The sequence below is a fragment of the Micrasema longulum genome, unplaced genomic scaffold (genome assembly GCF_059751315.1).
Source record: "Micrasema longulum isolate JH-2025_06_02 unplaced genomic scaffold, ASM5975131v1 h1tg000453l, whole genome shotgun sequence".
NCBI classification, from domain to species: Eukaryota; Metazoa; Arthropoda; class Insecta; order Trichoptera; family Brachycentridae; genus Micrasema; species Micrasema longulum.
In genome coordinates, this window is record NW_028277652.1 from 1,569,640 (window position 1) to 1,592,404 (window position 22,765).

Sequence of the window (22,765 nt, forward strand, 5' to 3'; positions counted from 1 at the left end):
AACTCTAGAAAATATTATAGTGTAAAATCACCCTTTTAAATAAATATTTCATGTCAACCATATTGGGAATTAAAACCGAGACCACTTGCATGGTAGGGAAACGTGCTGACTATTTGATCACGAGTCGTAAAATAAGTTCGAATAATTTTATTTAAAAACAATCAGAAGTTGCGTTTTAACTCCAGAGTACCTAATAATTCTCTAGAGAAGCTTTTAAGCTCTATTGCATAGAATGAAAGCGTTCCAAATTTTTGGTTTGGTTTTAGTTTAACAACAAACGCGTAATGGACTGTTTCGTTTTGCGTTTGCAAATCTCAACCCAAGTACCTACAGCCCGTTGTATTGCTGTAATTTATAGCTAACTTCGCAGTCAATAATCATAGAAGTGTTTCTCTGTATGGGCCACTCTATAAAGTTATTACTCTAAGGTTTTAACGCAGTTAAGTTCACTTCGAGAAAGGAAACACTTTAAATTTTCACCGAACTTTTGTAAATTATAAACCGAATCGAATCTCCTTTTATGCGCGTGTCATCGGTTGAAAGTTTCTCAAATTTTAAAACAAGTACACGCTATTTATTCAAAGCCCATTCACTATTTAACTTCCTAATTTATTTTCACTTTTATTGTCCCAATCTACTAAATTAAAGCGATCTAAATGGTTCTTACGAGAAAGTGTTTTGTTTCTACGAGTATTTCGACCATTATAAAAGAACGCCTCCTTGCGTGGCGTGACATACCAAACTCCATTATTGTTCTGAAAATTAATGATCAGTTTCGATGTCGGCACCTGCGCCTGTGTCGGAGTATCTCATCCTTGTTTTCACTAAGCCTATTGTTATGTTGTTATTTTTCTCCAATCTAACATGCATCCCACGAAGCGGTCGGTGAACAATCTGGCGGTCTTCAATGCAATCAGATTGCCAGTTTACAATCAACGCAATCTTGATAACATTGCCCCCGCCAAATCTTATATATTCGTGTCTATTTTCTTATTCACAAACAAGTGTAAGTAAGTACCCACATCCTACATCGCGCAATTACTTAAAAGCTGTTATTTACTGCGCGCGTCTTTACAACATGACAATGTGTAAAAAATTCAATATATAAATAAAATAAGAATGCATTCTTGCGTCATCAAAATATTATCCGAAACCATCGAAAATATACAGATAACTTCTCAGTTGTGCTTTTAGTTCAAAATACATTTAATAAAAGATAAATGAATCATCATTTTCACAGGGTTGCCAACTCAATCCACCGAAAATCTGGGAGGTAAATATAAACAAATACCTAATGAGCGAGAACGAGAATCAATAAATCGACAAAAAACTGGACTCTGGACTGGACTAAAAATAGAAAAATTACATGTCAAATGCGTTAGATTGAATTTTGAACACTGTACAGTCCTACTTAGAACTGGTCTCCTTAATGAGGAGGACTCTTAAATTAATGTAAAAAAACTATGTAACTAGTTTCAGTATTAAAAAATATAAAATGTTTATTTGTACAAAATAACATAGAATGTATTTAATAAAACCTTCTTTATTAGTGAAAAACGAAGTCTAAACTAGGTGTCTTTACCTGAAACATTAACTTTTTAATCCGATCGGTCACAATGACATCATCAAACTCTTTATAAGTCTTATTATTATTTATTTATTTAAACGCCTTGTAGGCTTTTACACGTTTTACATACATTTATATATAAAGAACAGACATATATTTAACACAAAAGTAGCAAAATATTGAAAATGAAGTAATAAGAAAAAGAAAAGAAAAATATATAAAAACTAATCTTACATATAGTACATACATACATACATACATATATTCCAGTAGAGAGAACAGAAGTTCATTTTCTCCCATCGGTTATATTAAAAGAATCTTAAAATTAGAAGAATGTAGATAATTAATCATTCAGCATAGAAATAAGTTAATAAAAGGTATACAAAATAAAACAACATAGTATTATTTAAGTATTTAAATTTGGAGATAATAAATTAATACACTGCCTTTTGAAATAATTATTATTTAAAACAAGTGCATGTCTGTCTTTCAAATTTTCTAATTTTTGACATAAGTTTATTTACCATGTTAAAAACACGCTTAGCCGCGGCATTTGCGATTGGGATTGATTAATAAAAAAACTATTTGTCAAAATTGCTTTTCCACATTCATGTTCACGTTTTTTTTTAATTTACCCAGGATCTAGGCCATTTATTTCGCTCACCTCAACTTCTCGCAACAAATAATAACCATCACACAGCACTCGATTCCGGCAGATTTTGGCTGCATCTCAGCAGTCGGGAGATTAAGGAAAATGATAGCATATTTCCGGGAGAATTCCGGAAATCAGGGAGGGTTAGCGACCCTCCTCAGTACGCGCGCGAAGAACCCGTCATATTTTAGTGGTGTTCTAATGTACGTATTCTACGATTGCATATTTTCCCGTCGTTCTAAAAAGGAAAAGAATGACGTCACAAGTTTACGTGGATTTAGACGTGATGAAAGATTGTGACAAAGCTTGTCAATTTTCGGCTCGTGAATAATGAAATCGTCAACATGTACCTGTCTATAGTCTATATGGATACTGAACGTGATCCACGAATTACATACTAAGGTGTAACGTCCACTCGTATTTCAGCGCGAGTTTTTCTGCGCACGCTTCAATAAATAGAACGCACATTACTTTGAAAATATCTACATATATTCACGATTCGAGATATAATGTCTTATCTTCTTTGTTTATTTCAAACAATGACGAATTATTACACACCGTCCTTAATTCATTTGGGGGAAAACGTACATTTGTAATAAAATTCCTTTATTAATTAAAATAATGAAATATGAATGTATTACAAATACTTATTTTTTACATTGAAATACCGCTGCGTTTCTTTGGCCGTAAAAAACATGAATATAAATTTATCAACAATTCGTCGTAATCGTAGAACAATGACAGATGTACGAAAAATGTGACATTGACTTTCTTTTATATTTGATCTTAAAAATGAATTACAAAGTTATTTCCGGTTCGGAAAAAATTTAATATACATAATCAATTTGTGTTTATCAAGTTGTGAGATAAAGCGTCAAAAAAAATCGTTAAACCGTTCTCATGTAAAGTTGAAGAAAATCACAACTCTTTTAACGCCCGTAGGTTTTACATGTATAAATATAAAGTCAGAAATACATTTTATAAAAAGTAGCAAATAAGAGGGAATTTAGAAAAAAAACATGTTTACATATTAGTAAAAAATATATGAGTATATATATAATACATACATATATTGCAGTGGAGAGAACCAAAGTGCATTTTTTCCCATCGGTTATATTAAAAGAAACTTAAATTTAGCAAAAGTTTGAAAAATAATAATAAACATGCCTCGTTGTTTTACAATCGTGAAAATAGACCCAGGCGAAGGACATAGGAAAACACTTGGATTTCAACCATTTAAAACCATCAAAAGCTGATTATTTAAAAATGGTTTTCAACCAAATAATAGAAGTACAATACATTTAATCGGCTTTGCATCTATAGCTACATGTATTATTTAAAAACAGATATATGTAGTTTTCTAGCAATAATTACAGAAGACATTGAGTGTAGTATGTTGTGTAAGATAATGTTCTTAAATTAAAAATAAAATGGACGATCACCTCATCAACACTGACCCAGTTGATTATATTGTATTGCTTCTAATTTACTCCTACTGCGAAAGATTTTGTAAAGATTGTAAAATGATATTATTCACCTTCGTTATTCAACACGATGACAACTTAACGCTCTCATAGTGACTCAGTACCTATTACCTAGATAGTTGGTGACTGGTGACTCACCGCTATTGACATCATTTTGACGGGTGATCAGCCTAACGAGGTAATCCTCCATAATGAAAAGCTGAAATTATTGTATTTACACATCTCTCCATTGTTTCTCGTTTCCTTTTTTCTATTCGACTAGCGTGATTAAAAATTCAAGGGCAGACTCCACATACATAAATTTTCTGGTTAATAAACAATCCCACCATTAATTTCGCCGGTTTCGTGCGGCAATTTGTCGACCCGGCCGCCCAATTTGCTCAGATCTTCTGAATAATTATCAACAGTTGATGGGAAGATCACTATTTGTATAGGAAATTTATTTCCACAATCACTTTCCCATAATCCCGTGAGAGAAACTCTAATACCATCAATCCTCCACTAGGCTAAGGTCAGGAGCATTATGAAAGTGAGAACGCCATTCCATTAGTTTTGGCATTGTTTCTACTCGGCTCAACAATGGAGGTAATCTTCCAAATTTCAAAGTAATTGGAAATAATGAAATTTATTTATAATGGTCTTTTTACAAAAATAACGCCATTTATGAGACCGCTTGGCGTTTCAACAATAACACTGTTTATTAATATGGAATAACGCTCTTTTTATCGCATTCTCTGCGTCCAAGCGGATGAAGAATACAGTTCTGTGTGTGAAACAAAACCAGAACCCTGGACAAGTGTTTTCGAGTCGAAGACTGCTCTTAGGTAAACATTCTGAAAAAGGAAATCGAGTGAAGATAAGTCCGCTTCATAAGTGTTGTGGCTGGTGCATTCGCTTACCATGCTTGAGGTCTCAGGTTCGATTTTTAGCGGGGTCGACGAAAAATATCTGTTTTCAAGATGGTTTTACACTGCAATATTTCATTTTGGTTTTCGTTATGAATACGAAATGCGTTTTCTATATTACCAATGTCTTCGTTTTTTTCTTCTTCTTTATTATCGATAAAAATATAAAAGTGCATATGTTTATGCACTTATTTATTTAAAAAAATTACATACCTTCATTTCTATGACTGTCAAAAAACTCCGAAAACTGATACATGTGTTCTACTCATTGAGAGGTGTTTTAGACTACGGAGCAGTTAAATCGGTATATTTTGCACTGTTCCAGTCGGTTGCGTCATATGGAATAATTGGATGGGGTGGTTGTTCGGAGGTCATACTAAATCCATTGGTCATTCTCCAAAAAACAATATTGAAAATAATGCTAAAACTGCCATCTACTTACCCCTCTCATACTCTATTTGAAACAACAAATTTACTAACTATCAGACAACTTTATGTTAGAGAAGTCCTTACAAATTTCTGGTCTTCAATAAAAAATAGAACACAACAAAATATTAAAACAAGATATGCAATGAGCATAAACTTTGGGGTACCTCTAAGTAGAACTGCCTTTTTTCAGAGGCATTTTGCAGTATTGGGCCCTAGGTTTTTTAATATGTTGGACCCTGACATAAAGACGTCTGTCAGTTACAATGTTTATAAGAAAAAGGTGAGCAAGTGGATTAGGGGTAGACCTTTTTATATCCTGTAATTATTTTCATGACTAAAAATTGTGTTGCTTTTAATTGAAAAAAATCTCTTATTGTTTTTATGTAAATTTCATTTTTACTTTTTATGTTTATTCATTTACATATGTTTTTTTTTTTCTTTTTAAAACTAGTATTTTAACCGTATCTTATTTTTAAAAAAAAATTTAAATGGTATATTCTGTAATTTATTTTTGTTCTTCAATTTTTATTATTATCGGTATGTTTTCCAATTTATATTTTTGTTTAATTTCTTAATTACTCATTTTATATATTATAATGTGTATTTGTGGTTCAATTTTTATTATTATCGGTGTGTTTTATAATTTATATTAATTGTGTCTCATTTATTTACTATTAATGGCATATTTTCTAATCTATTTTTATGATTCAATTTTTATTATTATTACTTGCATGTTTTCTAATTTAAATTTATATTGATTTTTTATATTGTTATTATTATTCTTTGAATTTATTAAGCATCATTTAATGAAATTAAAAATAAAAAAAACACATGAATAAAATAAGGTCCTTCCTAAACACAGGAATTTCCTAGCTAGTCGGGACCTGAAACAAATAAACTCTGTACATTTTAAAACTGTGAAATACTAAATAAATAAATAAAAATAAAAAAATATAAAAAAAATATTTTTAAGAAATATATGTGTATTTTGTACTTAAATTAATAATATTGTAATCCCACAGCAAGCACAAGAGGTTGCTTATTTTTTGATGTGGTATTCCGTTTAGTTTTTTGGTTCTGTACTTTTGCTTTATTTTGTATTTCTTTTTGTTAACGTGTTGTTACTTTATATTATATTAAATAAAATATTTTTTTTATTTTATTATAATTAAAATTCAATTCCCTATGCACCACTGGGTGCGAATGGAGAAATGACGGTGGTGAATGCGGCTTTATTATACGGTCCAATGATGTTCTGCTAAATTAATTGTGTTTTCCCCAGGGCGAACACGCGCTGCTAAAGGGACTCTGTTTACTGTTCCTAAACCTTTAGCGGACCTTCTCAAATTACAGGGAAGCTTCTGTTGTTAGGCATCGCAGGAATGTTCAATATAAAGACCACAGCCCGTTCACGTGGTCCTTATATGCTAATGATCCTGGCTGATAAACCAAACGAGAATTCCAACACCCATTGGCCGATTTCACACCGGTCGCGGTCGTACAAATCTACACGGTACGATAAAATTATTGATTTATATTTCTTATAATTTTTTTTTTTTCTTCTTGACACGATACTTTCATTTTTTTCTTTTATATATGTACACCTCTCTGGTCGCAACCCGTGTCACAACTGTACAAATTCTAAAATGTGATATTTAATGTATTTATTTTTTATATTTGTACAATGAGGAAGTTCAATGTCTTTTTTAATTTTTTTTTTATTGTTAATAGACTAAGCCAAATTTTTTTATTTTATTTTTACATATCGTATTATTAGCGCTATGATTTTTTTAATGTTTTGTGTATCTGAAATAACTCAGCGTGTGACGTCAGAGGTTCTTATCTGTCAGTTCTTCCGATTGGTTCGTTTACGGTAAGCAAACCGGATATCCTTAACAACTCTCATATCATTGGTTGGTTCATATGAACCAGTGACGTCGTATAAAATAGTGCGTTTTTATATTAAAAAAAATTTTTTTTCGTAAATTTTCAAGAAACAGCTGTCCGGACACAGTCTTTCTACTGCCCCTTATTTTGACTGTAATTGTTTATGCTAAGATTTTAATTTTTAAGTAGGATTTATATTTATGTAGGTGAACTTCACCAACAAGCCACGAAAAGTGGCTTGGTGAGGTTTTTGTATTTATTTTTTATGTTTCTTAATGTTTATTACTGTGTACTTTTACAAATAAATAAATAAAATTAAAATAAGTACATTTTCAAGAAACTTTGCCGTACAATTTAATGCTATAATTTTTACCGCGCGCAAGAAAACATTTTTTGTATCTAATTTCCCGTAGGGCTGAAGTTCCTCATTAAAATTTTAACACCTTGTTAAACCTTAACTAATAAACAGTATATATACAAAACTAATTTCAAAAACAAAAATTATCATAAAATCCAGACACTTTCCGATGACACTCTGTCTACCTATATAATATTATAAATATGTTTGTTTTTAACAAAAACCATCGCCATCCCACAAAAGATGCGTTAGACCCAGCACCCAGCACCCCTATCTCTTTTGGCAACTCATTAAATATCTTACGTTATTTATATGACAATGGTAAAGATAATTTATTAATCAAAATTACTATGTGAATATTGACGTAAATGATAAGTATTAAATCATCAAGCGGAAGTAAACCTTAACACATAAGAAAAAAAATCAATACCACACATTCTTAGATAATATTAAAATTAAATATTTTTTCCATCAGGGTCTCCAAAAATGACAAAATATCGAGTACCCCGAGACAAATAAACAAATATTCATTTGAGATAAAAAGATGTTATATTGTTGCAACAGAGAGGGAAAACATTTATGAGAAAGGAATATGGAAGTCTATAGTCTAATAATAGATTGATGGGCAGAATAGTGAATGTTAAACAGTGTGTACAGTGGACACTTAAACCAGCCAATGACAGGTCATAAGCCCTGTAAATGCCTAGACTTACATATTCCCTTCTCAAAAATTATTTCTCGTTAACCACTCCTGCCAATACAAAAATAACGGGTAATAGATCGGGTTGTGGTCCTGTGGCTAGTGTCTCGGACTCACGGACCAAAGGTCTGTGGTTCGAATCCCACTCCACCCCAACTTGATTCCATTTTCTAATAGTGAGTTATTTACAACTCGTTGAAAATGGCCCTCAAAATTAAATATTTGGGTAAATAATAAGAACGCAAATATTTCTTTTAACTAAAAATAATAATAAAAAAAAAAAACGTCAATTTTGTTTTATTAGTTTTGTAATTAATTGTTTAAATGTGTTTTCATGTTTAATTGTGTTTTTTTTTATGAACGTTTAAAAATTTGGCTGTTTTGAGTCTTTGAGTAGCGCATTCTAAATTTCTAACTAATAATTTTCAGTTTTTTGTTTTACAAAGTTGAATCATATTCTACTATTTGTAATTATTTACGTAATGTACCTACTACCTTCTTAAAATGTTTTTGTAATATTTATATATAAAGTGATATTTAAAAGTGCAGCTATTTGAGGGGTGTTCAAACGATCTCTCCATCATATAAATCTACATGTAAAATACAGAGAAGCAATTTCCGTCATCAGCTGAGCGTGCGAAAATGTAATTTCCGAATGTTTCCGCCAAATAACACATTCCCTCCTATCGTATAAGCCGAATCCGAATATATTATTACTGAGATCACTTTATTTTTAAGTAAAGGTATTTACATATTGACATTCAAATCGATTAAGATTCAAGAAAACACATAAAGTCATTGATTTAGAATGAATGCAAGTGACGCATAGACACTCCTTTAAATACCACATTATATTATTCGTTTTAAAACATATTTTAGCCAATTGAAGAGAAGAATTCAGTGTCCAGTCGAATGAAGAATACAGTAGTTTGTGTGAAATAGAACTGGAACGCTTAGCGAGTGTTTTCGACTCGATGGCTATGCCTGGGTAAAAATCCTGAAGATCCCAAAGGTAAATCAACCCTGTCAGGCCGGGTGTTCATTGAAATGTGAACGAATTTTAAGATTTTTTTACTCTCATACCTCCGCAATTCATAAGCGGCGAGTTTTTCTTTGAAATAACTAGAACCCCTTAGTGCGTCTCTATTTTTATTTTTTATATTTATTTATTTTACAGAAACATACAGTCAACAGTGATTAAATAACATAATCAAGATAAGGTTGAATGACAGACCAGCGAAGTTTCTAATAAAAATCATGCATATTAAATTATGATATATTTCTTACATATTATGCGTCGGCAATCAGCATTACACATAAAAATTTGTTTTTAGCTTTAACAGCTGGTTTCTGGCTGGTTTGTTTGTTTTGGAGCTAATTCCTGTAAGGCACGTTTGAAACCTAGTTCAGTAAAATTTAATTTCTTGATACAATAAACAAATATTGTTAAAATGTAACATATTTTTTTTACTAATTTTATCGTTTGTTTATCAGTTAGAGACCCACTGTTTATAAAAAATTAACGTTAAATAATTTCATAAATATAAAAGACAAAATTTTAAAACATTAAAAACACCAAAAAGTTTCAAATAATTCTTACAGTACACACAGAACAAAAATATTTTTTATATCCATAGGAATTAATTCAGGACTGAAAGGGTTACGATAATTTAATGTTTAGTATTACTTATGTTATTATTGTTATTATTGGAGCACATAGGGGAATTTGCTTATGTGTGCCCTACTTCAAAGTTTAAAGTTACTGTAATATTAGTATCATTTAGCCTCTTTGAAAATAAACAGAAACAATTAATACTAAACTAGGTACTACCAGAATACACACTACATAAACACCACATCTTATACACATCACTCCATACACCTCACTCCACGCACTACATTTCATACTCACAACAATAAAAACACAATCACTAGTAAATTCACACAAAGCACAAATTCTTCTTACATCTTGTTGTACTGTTAGATAGTTGTTTCATATATTGTGTTGTGTACGTAATTGGTCGTGTTAGGTTTATTTTTTGTTCGTAATATTGTCTAGATTTATATTAACATAGCACTGTGTGCACAACATTAAATTTAAACAAATAAACAAAAATAAACAAATAAGATATGCCTCGTAATGTAGTGGTTCGAAACTCAGAATCCGGCTTGAATTTGGACTTTTCCTTACTAATTTACGGTAGATACGCTTTGAAGCAAAAAAAAAATGTTCCAAGAATCCTTTCTTTAAAAACTGTACCTGGGTAACTACAAGAAACCTACATTCACTATAGTTCATCTAGTTAATTTCTAAGTTTTGAGGTTTGCCTTGATGTTAAAATTCAAAATTTATAATCTCGTAAATACTTTTACTATCCTATAAGACATACTCGTATGTGTCGCGGTGGTCTCCTTGTGATATCTGACCGTAGGGAAACTACCGATATAAATTTAATTAGGTATTTCCTTCGGTAAAATGCTAGAAAGAAACCCCCGAGAATCATTTATAACGACCATTAGCTCGCTTTTCAAGATCTAGTCCATTTAATGGCCAAGACCTTAAGGTTTTAGTTTAAATCCCTCGTTTCAATACTGTCCTTTTTATCAGGTACCTAGATAATTAATGTATTCCACCCGCCGAAGCTTAAGTGCCTTAAACTGGATGCATGTATTAAAGAACCTTTTAGATAATATAATGAGAGAAACCGAACCACTTTGAAATGTGTAAGTATCGTTTGATAGTCACATTTTGAAATATCTGATTTCGATTCGTTAATTTATTTAAAATTTAAAGCCACATGTTTGTTTATGTTGATTTAAATCAACTGTCATTTATTTTGATTAGAAATTCTATCAAAGTACCTTCTTTTACGGATTTTTAATAATTAAGAATTCGTACACATCCTATTGATTTCTTTTTTGGATAAGCGTAATTGAAATCTACGGTAATTTATGGTTCTGCAAAGCCTTAAATGTTATTAAAACGACAATGTAGGCAGTTCTACATTATACATCCGAGAAGCTTTTCTGAACGTTTGCGTAGGAGTATCATAGCACACTTCCAAAACATTCGGTAAAACGACTTGGGATTAAACATCTAATTGAAAATATCAAAGCGTATTTTTGTTTATCAAATTTTGGTCACGATAATTGGTGTGTGACCCGAATTATAAACTTTTTTTATCATTATTTGAATATCGAATCAATTCTCCACTTTTACTTTGTACCAGCTCGTTTTATAATTAGATGATGCGGATGTTCGATATGCTTAGATAAAGATCTTTTGTATGGCGTGCTATTTAAATACATAGTTGACAAATTACAAGATGGTACTCATTAACTCGAAACTCAAGTACGTTCAATAAATTTCACATTTATTGTATAGGTACGCATCATAAATATAATATAAATGTTCCTTATGTTTGTAGCCGCAAATCTTGGAAAGCAATCGATGGATTGACTAATTTTTAACAAAATACTGGATTATAGTAGGAAAGTGTTTCAACACAAACGGAACATTCTATACGTTTTAAATTGACTCATAATTTGTCATTGTTAACAAGTTTAGTGACAGTTCTGCCATTTTTTCAATTTTCAATTCAATTGGACCTCGCGGATTAACCAACGCCATGGTGTACATTTGACCGACATTATCTGTACAACATAATGGCACTAAATATTATTTAAGACATAAAAATATCCCCCATATATAAAATAAAGTCTGTTTTATTTTTTAAGTTCAATGTTAAATTACTCTTATTAAATGACCCTTTACATATCTACTATGTTGGGTCAATCAATTTTCCCGCGAGTACAATAAAATTTTAGATAATTTAACAAATTTCTTTAAAAAAAAATGTAATCTTGCATTTGTGTTATGATAATATTGTTCGCGATCTGGCAAAATTACACGGTGACCTCACGCATGCGCGCGCTCAGTGGAGCAAAGTGTGTTTTTTTCGACACAGTCCGATGTATTCAATTACGATTCTACGCTCCTTCAGGACTATTTTGAATTCTATGAATCTACCTATCAAACTGCTCTTGTACTCTTAATCCCGAGGGTATAATGTTAAATGTATACATTATTTAAAACACGTCAATGTATGTACAGTGTTGGTTTATTAGGACTTTCACAGCCAGGCAAAATTATCACGTTTGACGGTAGAGACCAAGAAATTCACGTCCCGAAGTCAACCTTTTCTAACAAAACTTTGGGTTTTTCTGTGATCCATTCATTATTATTCTTTCCTTTGGCATTAAGACCATCCGCGTCTTACTCTTTTTTCACTGAATGTTTTCCATTTGGATTAGACTTAATTTATATTCCACACACTCTCTCTGTGTGACACGATTTCGACCTGACTGACCCAGACGTTTTCTCATTTGTTATGGATAGTTATTTAAACCCAAGTGAACTGTATCGCCGATCGCCTCTCAACTCTTGTCCTTAGTATATTTATAAAGGCGATATCACATATCGAGCATATAAATATCACTTTTCTCAACACAAGAAGCGTGCTTTTATGCGACATTACTCCAAAGAAAATAAACGCAATATTGGATTATATAATTATTACGTTTCCAAATAGCTTTCAATTAGGGTGTTAACATAAAAAAACCTAACACAAACTTTATTGAGCTTTTTGAGAATTATCTCTGTGACAAATGTGTTGTCAAATGATGTTAAATTTTCGATACTTTTTAATGCACGTCTTTTTTAATTTTAACCGAATTAAAAATGCCTATTTTGAAAAACTGAATTACGTAGTCCAATTTTTCCCTTTTATCATACTTGTCATCTCGATGAATATATTTGTTTTTAAATTTATTTCAACTTAGAGGGAAAACATTTTTGAGAAGGGAATATGGAAGTCTAGGTATTTACTCTTTTACTTCACAAAAGTCAACAGATGGAAGGGTTGAGGAAATATGGATGTTCAAACATGGGCAGAATGGTGAATGTTACACAGTGTGTAAAGTGGCCACTTAAACCAGCCAATGACATAGGCCCTGTAAATGCCTAGACTTCCATATTCCCTTCTCGAAAATGTTTTCCCTCTCTGTTGAAATTGATTAAAATATGAATAGCTCCCTAGGGAAGAAATCCAGCCAGTCTGCAAGCATTTGGACATACTCAAACATTGTTGATATTTGTTTTATTTTAATTTACAAACCGTGTGTTTTTTTAAGTGTATTACAATAGAAATGAAAATAACACATATTTGCTGCAATTAGTTTGTTATTATTGTGTTCTTAAGAATGAAAAGAAAATATATTTTCGGAAAAAAATACAACAGAGATATATAACTTTTACAGAACGAAGTATTGAAGTTTAGACATTTACATGGCTTATGACCTGTCATTGGCTGGTTTAAGTGGCCACTTTACACAATGTGTAACATTCACCATTTTGCCTAGGTATAGACATTCACATTTCCAAATGAGGTTTAAAAATAAAAATACCCAACTTTAGTGTTTTGAAGTGACTTTGGTGAATGTTATACAATGTGTAATGTGGCAAATTAAACCAGTCGATGACAGGTCATACGCCCTGTAAATGCCTAGACTTGCAACAAATTCAGATCTATATAACACCCTATGGAGGAAATCCAGCGTGTCTACAAACATTGGACATACTCAAATCATTGCTAAATAATTTTACTTTAACATTGAAGTTAAAAAAAATATAATAATTTTAATCCCACGTGAAGGCGGTTGCTGCCTCGAAAATGACATTTTTAGTCTTTCTCTGAGGTTTTATTTCACTACGAGTGGCATTTGCAAAAAAATACCGCCCAATCTCGAAATCTATTTACGTCGCGTCGGTTAAAACGAGATTACAAATTAAGGGTGGGGGGGTGTAATTTGTAATGGAGAATTCTTATTTTTCTTTATAATTGTGCGTGTTTAAGCTACGGAGGCGTAATAAAAACAAACACCCCCGCGGGCCTCGGTCGGTATTCCGGGAATGTGGGTAAATTACTGTGGGCGAATGTTTTATTCGAATACCGCCCTGGCCCGTAGGCAATGATTGCCCATCAGAACTACATACACCTTTATAATTTTTAATCAGAGCCGGATTGAGTGACAACTACAAAAATAATAATGAAGATTATTTACCATCGTGTCTTATTTTTAAAACTGAAATTTACCTATTATACGTCTAAAGCATCACCTAAGAGAAAATGTGAATGTTTCAGACTTCCAAAAACAAGAATCCAGGCAATTTATAACAAAATAAATAAAATCGTTTTCAATTATTCAATCTACAACACAATGTTAATGAACGTCGAGACGATTCGAGATCTTGGAATACTTTTTGATAACAAACTTAAATTCAATCACATTGATCATATTTCCAAGAAAGCGTCCAAAATCTGTGGATATATTTTGCTAATATCTAAGCCATTCAAAAGCCCAAAAATTGCTATAACATTGTATAAATCATTTGTTCGTAGCCTGCTCGAGTTTCATTCTATAAAATGATCTCCTAATATATGCTTGCATATAATATTCATATGACGCGGATTGAATCGCTGCAACGTGAATTTTTAAAATCGTTAATATTTAGAACCGGATCAAATACTTTCATAATTAACTATTATGATCATCTTGAGTACTTTCATATCTTCAGTTTGGAATTCAGAAGGATTTTCGCTGGTTTGACATTCTTGCACAAATTAATATCTAACTGTATGGATGCCCATGATATTCTTGCTAAGATTAACCTTAATGTACCTCACCGTAAATTGCGTACCAATGCTGTCTTTACTATGGGAAATTATAAAACCAATATCGGATTATTTTCACCTCTGCCAAGGATCCTAAGAACAATGAACAAAATCTCATTAAACAAAGGCGAGCATTCAAGAAGCAAGCGGTGTTGTCACTCCTGACTCGCGATTATGCCATAATTATACCTTTGTCAATTTAAATAAACTTTAAGATTGTTTAGATTAAGTGTTATTATATAATACACGTATATAGTCAATAATGCCAATCGGTATGGGCTTTCATAAGCCTGTCGGGATGCTGATTAGGGATGCTGGGTCCATCGCATCGTTTCGTGGGATGGCGATAGTTTTTGTTAAAAACACACATCCTCATAAGTGGAGCGTAATCAGAAAGTGCCTGGACTTAATAACTATGTTTTGTTTTTAAAAAAAATGGAAATGTTGTTTATTAGTTAAGGTATAACTAGTCGTTTAAATGTATATTTAGTACAGCTATCTAAATAAATACATTACATTTTAAAACATAAATAAAAATGCCAAAAATAAATCATCAAAGTTACAAGCTAAAAAATACAAAAATGTTTTTGTTTTTTCATTCTTACCATTTGTAGCGCTATACATAATTATAATTATGTCTAATGCATGTATTGTCTTTGTATATTTTAATAAGGCCTCTTTTCTCATACAAGTCGTTTTAGAGATATCCCACCCGAAAAGGAAAAGGAAAATGATTCTATACTCACAAATCAGGAGGGTATGATTTACATTTACGGTTGGAAATTACCCTAAAATACTTGCGTATTCATTAGAACAAAACTATTTATTTTTCATAAAAAGAATACGGAATACTGGACATATACAGGGTTTTGACCTGTCATGGTCTTTTTTTTATTTTTATTTATTTACAATTTTAAAAAACCCGTTAGGGTTACATTAGAAATTTAATATTGTCTAGTCATTTTATGTCTCGTCTAGTCTAGTTAGTTCAGTCATCATGTGCTTTTTCAGATTGATTTTAAATTTGTCTCCAGTAAAAGTTTTCAAGTAGTAAGGTAAGTCGTTGTAGTGTTTAAGTCCATTATGTAGTATTTTTGACTGTCCTGTTTGTCTTTGCTTTTTCAATATGATAGTGTTGTTGTTATCTCGTGTTATATTTGTGTATGTCAGCATTTTTGACTAATATTATGTCGTCGTCTTGTATGTTTCCCAGTGTTATTTTGTGCAAAATTTTTAAGGTCTCAATTTTAGTCAAGTAGTTTATGTCAAACTGGTGTGTTTTTTCGTACAGTTCAGTCGTAGAGGTCAGGTAGGGTAGGTTGTATGTTAGTTTAAGAATTTTATTTTGTTGTCTTTGTATTCTTGTTATGTCTGTCTTGTTACCAATTCCCCAGAAGGCGATCACGTAACTGACTTCTTATATTGCTTCAGTTTTTGAATCTGTTCCTACAGAGAAGTATATATTAAAGTAAGTACTCAAAAAGCAAGCGATGTTATCACTCCTGACTTAAAGATGACACACTTGCCATGTCTGCCTAGATCTCGCCATGACCACGCCTACTGTACATTTAAATAGTTTCTTAGATTTTAAGACCGTAAAGATTTTTTAGGTTAAGATTGTTGAGGTTACGTTAAAGAAATATATTGAGTATGTATCATTAATGTCAATACACTAAGAATTTCATAAGCCTGTTGGTTGACCTAAAATAAAATTACGTTGCGCCACATACAATACCTGAGCCTGCTTTCCGGATTCAATTCCTGATTTGGTAAAAACTTTAAATACGTTGTTCACATTACGTACGTTAAAATGTATTATATATTTATTTTTAAAAAATACGGCATTTCAAAATTTCTCTGGCATTAGCATTATGTTTCATACTTAAAATTTTAGTGCCCATATATATCTACTTCCATTTTAAACTATAACTGTACCTATTCAAATATTAATCAGTAACCTAATTGAAAGTATATTTTTTAACACAAATAGTAATGAAAATATGCGGATAATAACGTTTCAAAGTCTTTGGAATGTGGTTCAAGATATTTCATAGGTAGATTTATTAACCACTGGGTGTCTCGAAACTTTGCCTTGCTTTTATATTATAAATTAAATTACATGTTTTCATTTTTCCCTCTTATAAAATTAATTATTTTATAAATTTTATGTTTGAAGCACTAACTTTGTTGTTATTCGTTATGATAAAATAAATAAAACAACTTTGTTTTTACCACTCATTTTATATTTTTTTCTACCGACCGGTTTCAAAGCTATACAAGCTTCTTTATTAAGGTATCCCTATTTTATTCTATCAATATTGTACTGCATATGGAACTAATAAATGAAGTATATTAAAAAGGAAAGGAAAGGAAAAGGAAAGGAAACTAAGGGACCAAGTCCACTTCTGCCTAGTTTTAAGCATATCCATATCAAATTACGCTTCCCATCTTTAAAAGACAAAGAGACTTGATTTATTAGTTTCATATGCAGCACAATATTGATAGAATAAAATAGGATAGAATTCATTAGTTAAGTATACCTTGATAAATAAACTTGTAAAACTTAGAAACCGGTTGGTAGTAAAAATAAAATATAAGGGTTAAAAGTTGTTTTATTTATTTTATTAACTATTTTCAAGTTCTGACTTACGATTTATCTTTCATAGGTTTTTACAGTGGCAGTTATATTGATAATAATAAAATAAACATAAAATATAGTATTTCAATAATAAAAATCAAATAATAGTTTCTTAAACTGTCATGTAAAAATCAAAGCAATACAAAGTACGAGTACCAGTTGAATTCCGTGGTATGGGTAACGATTTGACAATAAACAAATACTTATCTTTTTTTTCTCCAGGAATGCCCGGATCGAGTGTCGACACAATAACGTCATATTTTATATTGAGCAATAAATTCAGATAAAAATTCTGTGACAGAAATATTGGTCCATAATTTATAATCATGGTATCGCAGCCCAAACTAGATTTATTGGGCTCATAATATTTCAACGTAAAGTTTTTTCTCATACTAACATGCGTGCTTATTTGGAAAAGGTGGACTAAAACGGTAAAATAACTTTTGTGTGGCGGCGTTAGGGTGATTCTAAGCGAAAATATGAAACTAATTATTCATAGATGGCGCTTTTATAATTTTTTATTGAAATATGACAATTTTACGTTTATTTTCTATGAAAATTTTACAAAACCTGGTTTGTAACAAATACCATAACAATAAAATTTAGGCCCTTTATACAAAATGGTGTACAAAACAAAAAATAAGATAAGTTATTTTTGGTTTTATGGTATTTGTTACAATCAATATAGTGTAAAGTTTCCGCACCCCAAGTTTTGTGAAATTTACATAGAAAATTAACGTTAAAATGGCATTTTTTAATTTGAAAAAAGAAAAAAAAGAGCCGTCTATGAATAATTATTATTTTTAATTATATCCCTACAGAGATGAGGTAGAATTTTTTCAAATTCAGGATTATGGATATTCGAGCATTTACAGGGCTTATGACCTGTCATTGGCTGGGTTAAGTGGCCACTTTAAGTAGGTACTACAAAATTCCCCATTCCGCTTATTAGCGAATATCCACACAGGTAACATTTTTGATTTTTGTATATATGTTACGAATTGAGAAACCATCCACAAGCGAGTTGGAGCGCCATCTATGTATTGATATTGAAGTTAAGTATTTTACTCAATTATCATCATTTGCTTTTTTGGCCGATACGGAAATATATTTGACCTAAGATTTATTGATTAAAACTTGCAAAACTTGAAGGGTTTGTCGAAAGTTTTAATTTTTATTTCATAAAAAAATGCTAGTTATATCATTAGCGTTCTTTTTTGAAATTCTCAAATTGCCGCCATTACACTGGCGCTGTCATGTCGGCCACGCATGCGCGGGACGCCGCCGCCGCCCATTATTACAGGGCGGGCTCGCCGCTCATCTCGTTTGGCGGCCCTTTGCCCGGGGCTAGTTGTTACTTGTCGGTTGATAGTGGTCCCACGTCGTAAATATTACGCGATCAATCCCCTACACACTCAAAATAGGTCTTAATTACATACACGATACACCTTAAAGCCGTTTTCCAATTCTTATCTTTGATCACATAATTTATTTGTTTTATTATAAATCTAAACTATTCGTGAACATATTATGTGCGCGGAGTGTTAAGCATTAACGTTGGTAATAATTTCTTTTTTTAAGACTTTGATGTGCCAGGGATACGCCTAATGTGCTTACGCTAAGATTATCCAATAATAATTATCCATATTAATAATTCTAACGTTTAGATTCCATTTGGTTAAAGATGTGAAGATTTTTTTTTTGGGAATTGTCCAGAAGGAGCGTAGAATCATATTTGAATACATCGGACTGTGTCCAATAATTTCTCCACTTAGACACAATTTCGCCGCGCGCATACTTGAAGTCACCGAGTAATATTGACCGATCGCGAAGAATATAACCATAACACAAATGTAAGGTAAAAAAAGACGATTTGTTAATTTTTCTAAAATTTTATTGTGCACTCGGAAACATTGATTGACACAACAGAGTAGATAAGTAAAGGGTCATTTAATAAGAGTAATTGCATGAATGAACTTTGAACTTAAAATATAAAATATATTTTATTTTACATAAAACGGATATTTTTATATCATGTTAAATAATATTTTATTTTTTGAAGATAAGGTCGGCCAAATTTCCACTACGGCGTTGTTTAAATCCGATTTCAATTTTTATTATTTCTCTTATTATATGAGCAAAGTAGGTTAAAAAATTTACTACCATGGCAACACTTACGAAATTTCCATTTTGATTCATCGACAATCTGACAGATTGAAAAATAATTCAATTTTGAAGTAATGCAATTGTGACAAACACATTTATTTGATAATTACACATGAAATGTGAATGCATCCTGTTTCTTTAAGATGCTAGCAGTATTTCTACACTTTAAAAGGACACAAGACGGCATGGTGAAATTCGAATCAGGAGTTGCGTACTGAGCGACGTCTACAAAGAAACTAATGGGTCAAAACGTAAACCTACTAATTTATGAGTAGTTGAGTCGCCTTCTATTTGATGTGCGTATGCGGTTTCTGAACTATTCTTAATTCTATGGGTATCCAATATATTTTATTAAAAAACACGATCAACGTATTATACGACTTCGAGCTAACCCATGCCAATACATCTTCATCCTATAATGTATAAATGGCAAAGATATCTACGAAAAGCCGGAAGATTTATCCGAAAGAATTCCAAGTTGTGTGACGAATTGACTAATCTACACATCCTGGGCATTGCGGTATAAAAACAAAAGTTGCTCTTAGAAGATTTGATAAATAGCTGATTTTGACTTCTAGTGACACGGTTGGGAACATGAAAATAAATTGATTGCAACAGAGATGGGACATTAAGTATTTTTTTAAAATCATGTAAGGTTTATCTCAGTTCTACGTTTCTCCAATGAAGACAGATTGAGAGATTGCTGTATTTCAAAATAGGAATAATGACCCCTTTGCAATCCGAGCAACCATGCCACTTTTCTGAAAAAACGGTTTTGGACATGCTTGATATGGTCAATATGAGTCCTACAGAATGGAGACGTAATTGGAGAAGCATCTTCTAGCTATGAAATTACATCATATTAAAATGTGTTTAAATCATTTAATAATTCAAATTACCGTTATTGACAGCAAAAGCAGAATGTAAGTGCTTTTTTATAGTAAAAATAATTTTTACACATTTACATGCATGCAAATTTAAATAATTGCAATTGAGATATAAATTTGTTTGTAGATTTGTTCACAAAAATCTGGATCTGAATTATTTTGATTCTAATTTAAATACTAATAAACTAAAAATATATTGATTTGTTGCAACAGACAAGGAAAACATTTTTGAGAAGGAAACGTGGAAGTCTAGCAATTTACAGGGCTTATGACCTGATTCCCTATCCGCAACTAACGGTGCATAGGACACTGCATTAGTTCACCAATTGCAGCGTATCTTAATAATTTTTGTTACATGAAGGTAAGATAATCAGCCTCACACTTCAGGTACCAACCAGTCCAAGGACTATAAAATATTCTAGTGTGAGAACTCCCCTTTAAATAAATATTTCAAATCAACTATGTCGGGAATCGAACCCGAGACTTCTTGCATGGTAGGCAAACGCGCTGACCATTACAGTACGAGGCCCGCTCTCATATGCTTATACCAAAATAAATACGGAAATCGGACTCCTTAGTAATCCCAATGAACCGTTTAGATAAGATTTGGCGAGATCGAGGAATATCAATAAACACAAAAAAGCGGCTGATGGAAGCCCTGGTATTCTCAGATTTCCTATATGGGGCTGAAACGTGGACAATGCATGCCTACGAGAGGAAAAGGATCGATGCATTCGAGATGTGGTGTTGGAGAAGGCTGCTGCGTGTGCCTTGGACAGCCAGAAGGACAAATGCATCGATACTGGAAGAGCTCCATATTACAACTCGTCTATCAGTGGTGTGTTTGAGAAGGATACTGTCTTTCTTTGGACATATTGCTAGACGTGAGCCAGACAATCTAGCAAAGGCAATAATGTGTGGCCGAGTTGAAGGTAGGAGAAGCCGAGGTAGAATCCGATATAGATGGACTGACCAAATAAAGGTGGCTACGGGGCTAAAATTTGATGAGTCAGTTCGTCGGGCTGAGGACAGACTGGAGTGGAACAGACTAATCAGAAGTGTTCATGGTGATCACGATCCTCAGCATTGAGGGACCGACTTGGAAGAAGAAGTAATCATGTGTACTTGATTTGTATAAAATGTGTAAAATATAATTTATATTTTAAAGCGTTCTAACCATCTGAGAACCCCACTTTTTCCAATGGAAAATGCTACCCACCTGCAAGAGTCTCTTTCATCGACCTCATAAAAATATTGAGCCATTATTATCTAAGAACGATTAACTTATTATATTATATATAGTCCAAGTATTAAGATTTTATGAGACTGTCTGAATAAATGTATTACTGAATTAATAAATTAAAAGGTTACCTAAACATTTTATCGTTCGTAAATTCGCTAAATATCTCACACTAAAGACTAATTTAATTATGCTTTGAGCTATAAAGATATGTTACTTCCTACGTTTCGGTCTATATTCAGTAAATTACCTCCCTCTAGCGTAATTTAATTTATTCCTATCTCATTCAAACTAATCAAAATATATGTGTGCTTAAGATTAACGTATCAAAAATAGTTTGGCAAATTTCGTCTGAAAAAATAGGTGTTAGTACGCAACTTAGACGTTGAACGGTCAGATTTTTTATCGGTGTAATAATTTAATCGTGTGTCCTCTAAATGGTTCGATTTGAATTCTGTTGTACAAAAAGCTCCGATCAATAGTGATGAAATTTGGCAATAGGCGTGACGATAAGAAACCTTGTTTTATATTAATGTGCCAGGTGCCCAAAATGGCCATTCTCCTTTATGCGAATATAGCCAGTCATGATGAAAAAAGGGGTGGTTATCTTTCATAATCGATGATTTATTGTAGAAAATATCAAATACTAGAGTGTGATTCATGCGGTTTTGAATTGAAAATCAGTAAGTATTTCATTATTTTTTCTGCTCCGAACTGTATTTTATTATATTTTTCATTGAAAAACACACTGTTTTAATGAATTCAGTCAATTCAATCCAATAAATTATGGTAAAATTGCATTTTCGCATTGTTCATTAGTACCTATTGCTTGGATTATTGGAAGTCAATTGAATAAAAAAATGAGGAACTTCAGCCCTACGGGAAATTAGATACAAAAAATGTTTTCTTGCGCGGGGTAAAAGTTAGAGCATTAAATTGTATCGCAAAGTTTCTTGAAAATGTACGGATAAAATAATAAAAAAACATTTTGATAAAAACGCACTACTTTGAATGACGTCACTGGTTCATGTGAATCAACCTATGATCTGAGAGCTATGGAAGATTTCCGGTCTGCTTGTTGCTTCTGGACCAATGGGAAGAACTGAATGAGAATAAGC

At 31.9% G+C, this 22,765-nt stretch overlaps 1 protein-coding gene across 3 annotated transcripts in view; it reads left to right on the forward strand.

Moving 5' to 3' along the window:
* The window catches only part of LOC148281489 (uncharacterized), a 163,909-nt gene that overhangs the window by 23,352 nt on the left and 117,792 nt on the right, over positions 1 to 22,765 (forward strand). The gene's annotated exons all lie outside the window — the stretch shown is intronic.